The sequence below is a fragment of the Mirounga leonina genome, unplaced genomic scaffold (assembly GCF_011800145.1).
Source record: "Mirounga leonina isolate KUSES-001 unplaced genomic scaffold, KU_Mleo_1.0 Mir_165, whole genome shotgun sequence".
Classification (NCBI taxonomy): domain Eukaryota; kingdom Metazoa; phylum Chordata; class Mammalia; order Carnivora; family Phocidae; genus Mirounga; species Mirounga leonina.
The window spans coordinates 81,715,733-81,723,296 of NW_023270415.1; the positions used below are offsets into that span (position 1 = coordinate 81,715,733).

Below are 7,564 nucleotides of genomic sequence, written 5' to 3' on the forward strand. Positions count from 1 at the left end.
CTCTGCCTGCCACTCTGCCCACTTGTGCTCTCTCTCTCTCTGTCAAATAAATAAATAAAATCTTAAAAAAAAAAAAGATATTATTTTATTTGACGGAGACACCGCAAGAGAGGGAACACAAGCAGGGGGAGTGGGAGAGGGAGAAGCAGGCTTCCTGCCAAGCAGAGAGCCCAATGCGGGGCTCGATCCCAGGACCCCGGGACCATGACCCGGGCTGAAGGCAGACGCTTAACTACTGAGCCACCCAGTCGCCCCTATTATTTCTTCTTTAAATGTTTGATAAATTTCACTGGTGAAACCCTGGGGATTTCTTTGTTAGAAAATTACAAATTCAATTTTTCTAATAGATAACACCAGATTCTTCCATTCTTGTGCCAATTTTGGTAACTTTGGTAACATGCTTATCTTTCAAGGAATTACTTATTTTATCTAATAAGCTATTGGCATAAAGTTCAAAACATTCCATTTTTATATTTTGTGCTATTTTACATTCTGTTTTAATTAGTTATATTTTAAATGAATTTCCCTCTTCCTGGTATTGGTGATCTCTGTCTTCCTTCTGTTCTTTCATCAGTCTAACCAGAGATTTACCAATGTGATTGCTGCTTCTAAAGAAGTAGCTTGGGACGCCTGGGTGGCTCAGTCGGTTAAGCGTCTGCCTTCGGCTCAGGTCATGACCCCAGGGTCCTGAGATCGAGTCCTGCATCGGGCTCCTTGCTTGGCGGGGAGTCTGCTTCTCCCTCTCCTTCCTCTGCTCCCCCTGCTTGTGCTGTCTCTCTCTCTGACAAATAAAATCTTGAAAAAAAAAATAAAGAAGTAGCTTTCATTTTCCTTGATTTTTCTCTATTTGTCCATTTTCTATTTCATTGAAACAATCATTTTATTTTTTTCCCTCCACTTGGAGCTAATTTCCCCTTTCCTTTTCTCGCTTATTCAAGTGGCAGCTTATATCATTAGTTTTAGGCTGTTTTTCTTTTCTCATATAAACACTTAAAAGCTTTTAATTCCTTGTAGCACTACATTAGCTGCATTCCATAATTTTTTATATGTTGTTTTCATAATCATTCAGGAAAAGGTATTTTCTGATTTCTTTCTTCGTTTCTTTCTTATGGAAGAGAGAGCATGCAGTGGGGGGTGGGGGTGGGGAGGGACAGAGGGAGAGAGAGAATTTTAGCAGGCTCCACACCCAGGCAGAGCTTGTTGCAGGGCTCAATCTCACAACCCTGAGATCATGACCTGAGCTGAAATCAAGAGTCAGGCACTTAACTGACTGAGCCACCCAGGTGCCCCTGAAAAAGTATTTTCTGATTTCTTGTGATTTTGACTATGACTTATATAGAAGTCTGTTTAATTTCCAAATACTTGGGGCATTTTTCAAATATATTTTTATTACTAATTCCTAATTTAATTCTTTTTTTTTTTTTTTAAGATTTTATTTATTTATTTGAGAGAGAGAGAGCACATGAGAGGGGGGAGGGTCAGAGGGAGAAGCAGACTCCCTGCCAAGCAGGGAGCCCGATGCGGGACTCGATCCAGGGACTCCAGGATCATGACCTGAGCCGAAGGCAGTTGCTTAACCAACTGAGCGACCCAGGCGCCCCCCTAATTTAATTCTATTATGTAATCGGACAACATACTCAGTATATTAACATTTTTAAATTCAGGACTTGTTTTATGGCCCAAATGATGGCTTATCTTGGTGAATGTTCCATGTGCCCTTGAAAAGCATTTGTGTTATGCGATTGTTTGGATATGAGTATTCCACACATGGCACTTAGGTCACATTATCTGGTTTGCTTGTTCAAGTTTCCTCTTTCTTTCCTGATTTTCTTTCTACTTTCCGGTCATTGAGAAAGGAGTGTTGAACTCACTAGTTATAATTGTGGGTTTGTCTTTTTCTCCTTCAATGTTGTCAACTTTTATGTGCTTTGCAGCTCTGGTTTTGGGTACATAAGTACTTAAAATTGTTGGTTTTTTGATGACCCTATGTTTATCTCTGGTATTTTTTTTTAAACCCAAAATCCACTGTGTCTGATATATAATGCGTATGTTTCGGGTTTATGATTAGTGCTTCCAGGGTATAATTGTTCTTTTTTTTTTTTTTTTTAACCTATGTATGTCAGTATATTTAAAGTGTATTTCTTGGAGACAGCTTACAGCTGGGTCTTACTTTTTCATCCAGTATGGTAAGTAGTATTTTAACTGGTGAACTTCATCTGTTTACTTTCAATATTGATATGGCTGATTTTATTTATTTTTTAAAAGATTTTTTTGATTGGGAGAGAGAGCAAGCACAAAGAGAGGGAGCTACAGAGACAGAGGGAAAGGCAGGCTCCCGACCGAGCGGAGAGGCTGACATGGGGCTCCATCCCAGGACACTGGGATCATGACCTGAGCCAAAGGCAGAAGCTTAACTGACTGAACCACCCACGCGTCCCTGTATGGCTGATTTTAGAACTCCCATCCTGCTGTTTTCTGTTGGTCATCTGTTCTTTATCCCCATTTTCCTGACTTCTTTTGGGTTCAGTAGTTTTTGGTACTTCATTTTATCTCCCCTATTTTCCTATTTGCTGTATCTATTTGTTTAGTCTGTTGCTTTCCATTTTATAGTGTGTATATGTCCTAGTCTCCTTTCACATACAATGTAAGAAATTTGCAGTATTCTTTCATGTCCCCTGCCCATCCTTTCTGTGTCCTTTGTTGTGCATTTTTACTGTTAAATATGTTCTAATGGCCATACCATAATTATTTTTACTTTAAACAGTTACTTTTTTTATTTTAAAGATTTTATTTATTTACTTGAGAGAGAGAGTGCATGGTCGAATAAGCGGGGTGGGGGGGCAGAGGCAGAGGGAGAAGCAGCCTCCCTGCTGAGCAGGGAGCAGAACATAGGGCTCCATCCTAGGACCCTGGGATCATGACCTGAGCTGAAGGCAGATACCCAACCCACTGAGCCACCCAGGCGCCCCTAAACAGTTATCTTTTAATGAAATTTTAACATTAGAAGAAAGAGGCTTTTACATTTACCCACATATTTACTATTTCTGGCCCAAGCTTACATTTTGCTTCCTGCGACCTGAATAATGTGCTTTATCATTTATTTTATTGCAGGTACCCCAAGGAAAGTTTCAGCTCTGGTCTGCTGAAAATATCTGTATTTTGTCTTCAGTTTTGAGGGATACTTTTGCTGGATATAAAGTTTTAGGGTGACGGGTTTTCTTTCATTACTTTGAAGATGTTCTTCCATCGTCTTCAGGCTCGCATTATTTCTGATGAAAATTTTGCAGTCATCTCTGCCTTTGTTTCTTGTTCATGTCTTTTTCTCCTCTAGGTGCTTCTAAGATTTTATCAGTGGCTTTCAGCCATTTGGTTATGATGTGCGTTGGTAAGTTTTTGTTTTCATCCTGATCGGGGTTTATTGGCTTTGTATTTGTTTATTGGTTTTGGATTTATTATTTTCATCAAATTTGGAATCTTTTCCATTATGGCTTTCTCTCTCTCTCTTTTTTTTAAGATTCAGTTTGTTTTTTTTTTAAAGATTTTATTTATTTATTTGAGACAGAGAGAATGAGATACAGAGAGCATGAGAGGGAGGAGGGTCAGAGGGAGAAGCAGACTCCCTGCTGAGCAGGGAGCCCGATGCGGGACTTGATCCCGGGACTCCAGGATCATGACCTGAGCCAAAGGCAGTTGCTTAACCAACTGAGCCACCCAGGCGCCCTTAAGATTCAGTTTTTAAGTAATCTGTACTCCCAACGTGGGGCTTGAACTCACAATCCTGAGATCAAGCGTCACATGCTCCTGCTCCTCCAGCTGAGCCTGCCAGGTGCCCGTCCATTACAGTTTCTGAATGGTGACGGGTGGGGCTGGGTGTTACAGGGACCAAGTCTTGGCCTGCTTTGGGGTGTGGGGAGTACCCTGGTGTGCAGCATGTGCTGTCAACCAAGTTGCTGGGGCAGTAGCAGGAGAAGGAAGCTAGGTGGAGCATAGTCCCAGGTAAGGCAAGAGGGCTCAGGGCTGGGTGTCCGCAGACCCCGGGGGTATAAGGACATTTGATCAGGACTTGGGCTAAGAGGTCTCCCACTGCACTGGACTGCTGGGATCCCAGTTATTCCCCATGCCACCATCCCCTCACCAAGGGAATGAGCCAAAGCCACGTGCCAGAGCACGTGCCTTCCTGGGTAAGGTCTTCCCGTCCATGAACCAGGTCACTGGACTTCCTGTGTGGGGTCTGCACACCCTTCTAGCTCTTCCTGGAATGGCGTTATCCCCCTAGGTCATCCCTCTTGGGGTCTCCAACTCCCACTTGGTCTTTAGGAGGGGTTCACGTAGTGTGCTAGGTCTCCCCAGCTCCCCAACCTTTGACAAGTACCAGGATAGCCACAGTTGTGCTCTATGCAGAGGGAACCAGGTGGAGGCCCCAGAAGCAACAAGATCAGCCCTGGGTATGGTTCAGCATCACCTGGAGAGGTTTTGTTGTTGTTGTTGTTGTTGTTTAAGACTTTATTTATTTGACAGAGAGAGAACACAAGCAGAAGGGGAGCAGCAGAGGGAGAGGGAGAAGCAGGCTCCTTGCTGAGCAGGTAGCCTGAGCAGGGCTTGATCCCAGGACTCCAATATGATGACCTGAGCCAAAGGCAGACACTTAACCAACTGAGCCACCCAGGCGTCCCTCCCTGGAGAGTTTTAACAGTCCCTGGGGTAACCCTACTGGAACACAGCTGATTTAATTAGTTCAGGCATCCTCCACAGTCACGTTTTTATTCTTAAACTTTTTGAGATAATTAGAGCTTTATATGCATGTGTAAGGTATGATATAGAGTGTCTGTGTTCTGTTTACCCTACTTACGCCAAAGGCAGCATCTTGAAGCCTGCAGTACAACATTACAACCAGGAGACTGACACTGGTATCAAGATACAGAAGATTTGCTTACCAGAAGATCTCTCACTACCCTTTTATAGCCATACTTCCCTTCTGCCTAAAACCCCTCCTTCTCAGCTAGCAACCATTAATGTTTTCTCTGCTTCTATAATTTTGTCATATCAACAATGTTATATAAATGGAATCATGCAGTAATATGGACTCAATCTGTTGGGGCCAGATCTCCGGCTTCCAAGGGTATAAAATCTGGCGGTAGGTAACTAGCATAAAGACAGACATACAGACCATTGGAATAGAGTAAAGCCCAGAAATAAACTGTTTTGTATATAGTCAGACGATTTTTACCAGTGGTGCCAAGAACATTCAGTGGGGAAAGGACAGTCTTTTCAACAAAGGATGCTGGGAAAACTGGACACCTGTGTTCAAAAGAAGGGACATTGCGTGCTTACCTGACACCATATATAAAAATTAACTGCAAGTGAATCAGAGACTTAACCTTAATAGCTAAAGCCATAAAACTCCTAGGAGAAAATGCAGGGGAGAACCTTCACGACGTTGGATCTGGTGATGATTTCTTGGATATGTTGCCTGTTATCAAACAGGCAACAAAGGCAGAAATAGATCTGTCACTTCATCAAAATTAAAAACTTGTGCCTCAAGGACACTATCAACAGATAAAAAGGCAACCCACAGAATGGGAGGAAGATACTTGCAAATCACTTATCTAATTAAAGACCAATGCCTGGAATATATAAAGGACTCCTAAAAACAGCAACAACAAAACTGAACTGCAAAATGGGCAAAGGACTTCAATAAACATTTCTCCAAAGAAGATCTCTGAGTGGCCAATAAGCACATGAGAAGATGCTTGGTATCATTAAATCACTAGGGAAATGCATATCCGAATGACAATGAGATACTACTTCACACCTGTTAGGATGGCTACCGTGAAAATCAACAAGTGTTGGTGGGAATGTGAAGTGCCACAGCCCTGCTGGAAAGCAGTATGACCAGTCATCAGAGGGTTAAAAATGGAGTTACCGTTTGACCCAGCAATTCCACTTGTGGGTAAATACGCAAAAGAAGTGAAAGCAGGGTCTTGCAGAGCTCCTTGCACGCACATGGCCATAGCAGCACCACGGCCAAGAGGTGGAAGCTATCCAAGTGTCCATCAAGAGATGAATGGGCAAACAAAATGTGGTTTATCCATACAATGGAATATTACTCAGAAAAGTCCTGTCAGATGCTACAACATGAGGGAAACGTGAGGACTTATGCCGAGTGAACGAAGCCTGTCCCTGGGAGACCAATACTGCCTGAGTCCACTTACTCTGAGGCACTTAATTACAAGGACCGGAAGTGGGATGTGGTCGTCAGGCACTGAGGGTGGAAGTGGTGGTTTTACGGGTACAGAGTTCCTCTTTGGCAAGACCAAGAGTTTGGAGCTTGGGGGCGCCTGGCTGGCTCAGTCAGTGGGGCACACAACTCTTCGTGCCAGGGCCCTGAGTTCAAGCTCCACGCTGGGCGTAAGACCTACCTAAAATTAAAGAAGACAGGCTCTGGAGCTTCTATGCGCGACCCTGGGAGTGTACTTAACATTAGCGCACTACTGCGCCCTTAAGAATGATTACGACGCTAAATTCCGAGTTTTGTGCATTTTACCACAATCCCAAATAAGAAACCATAAAGGTGAGCGCGCACCCCAGCTGGCCAGGCAGGTCGGCGCTGGCGACCCGGCGGCCCGGGGAAGCGGTCACCAGCGCACGGGGCAGCGAGGGGGAGCGCCAGCGGGCTCCGGCGGGGGCCTGGTGGACACAGCACGCCCCTGGGGCAGGGACGGGGCCCCCGCTACGGAAGGCTCGGGAAGCGGCACCGTGGCCCTTCCGGCCTCCTGTCCGCGCAGCGCCCCGCACGCCTGGGGAGGGGACTGGAGACGAGCGGTGGGGCGCGGGGGCGGGTGGGCGAGGCCGGAAGGGGGCGGGTCGCTCAGGGGCTCCGCCGGCGGGCGGGCGGCCCGGGGAGGCGGGCGGGGCCGAGCCAGCTTCCCCAGCGCCCAGCCGACCGCCCGCCGGCACCACCCGGACGCCCGCCCGCGCCCGGCGGCGGGAGACGCGCTCCGGTCGGGGAAGCTTGTGGAGGCCGGGGCCCCGGGGCGGTGGCTGCGCTGGAGGCTCGCGCGGCCGACCTCGGAGGTCCGGACCGTGAGGCCCGCCGCGTGCGGGCCCCGCCGGCCTCTCCCCGGGCACCCGGCCCCGCTGGGATCCAGACGCTGCCCCGCTGCCGGCGCAGCGTCCCAGGCACCCGCGTGTCCGCGCCCCGCTCCCCGCGCCCCCCTCGCGGCCCCGCCGGGAAGGCGAGCGTCCGCAGGTGGGAGCCCCTCCTCGGCCCGCGCTGCGTCACCCACCGGCGCGCGTCTGCGCTCCGCAAAGCGCCCCCGCCTCCCCGCCCCGCGGCCCGCCTGGGGTCGCCCGGCCGCCTGCCTCTTCCGTTCCCGGTCGGCTGCTGCTGACCTGTGCTCCGCAGGGGGACCTTTCCAAGATGTAGCTCATCCCCGTATCCTCCTGTGTCGGTCCGTACTGCACGGCCCGGGAAACCACGGCCGGGACGGCGGGCGTGCTCTGGCCGCAGGCTGCTGTCCCTCCCCGCTGCGGTCGGGGCACCGGGTGTCGCCGGCTCAGCTCC

At 48.0% G+C, this 7,564-nt stretch overlaps 1 long non-coding RNA gene across 2 annotated transcripts in view; it reads left to right on the top strand.

The window, feature by feature from the left end:
- Positions 1 to 6,266: 6,266 nt before the first annotated feature.
- LOC118015280 overlaps positions 6,267 to 7,564 on the top strand; it is a 9,938-nt gene continuing 8,640 nt past the window's right edge. The window contains exon 1 of one of the 2 annotated variants that reach the window (XR_004680601.1): positions 6,267 to 6,571. This is a non-coding gene — a long non-coding RNA (uncharacterized LOC118015280). Of the gene's footprint in view, positions 6,572 to 6,973; positions 7,250 to 7,564 lie in introns of those variants that run through there. The other variant, XR_004680602.1, reaches the window with a different exon arrangement.